This window comes from Penaeus monodon, chromosome 34 (genome assembly GCF_015228065.2).
Source record: "Penaeus monodon isolate SGIC_2016 chromosome 34, NSTDA_Pmon_1, whole genome shotgun sequence".
Taxonomy (NCBI): Eukaryota; Metazoa; Arthropoda; class Malacostraca; order Decapoda; family Penaeidae; genus Penaeus; species Penaeus monodon.
In genome coordinates this window covers 1,305,715-1,306,140 of record NC_051419.1, presented here as the reverse complement: position 1 = coordinate 1,306,140, position 426 = coordinate 1,305,715, and positions in this window count along the sequence as shown.

Below are 426 nucleotides of genomic sequence, written 5' to 3'. Positions count from 1 at the left end.
AACTTAACGCATCTATACACACAAACTCTTAATGTCTGGAATTCAAATTAATTCGGTCTATCAATATATCATCTTAATAAACTTATATTTGATCTGATTTATTTACACAATATAACTATAACAAAAAATGTCGTTTGTGCGTAGTAGGTAATATGTTTTTTTTCAACTAATCATCTGTATTTTCTTCCTTTTCTTTTTTAGACTATAATCAACTACTATTTGAATAGATATTCTTATTTTCTTGGAAAGAAAATGTTATATACAGTAAGGGCGAATTGTATACTTTTTCCTCAAAATATATGAAATTCATAAAGTCATATCATTAAATTTACACCAACTACACAGTTTTATTTGCCTCCGTTTCCTCAGCCATATTAAGTATCCAAATGTCATGCCTTCTGAATTATCTGAAACGTTCGCCCTGGA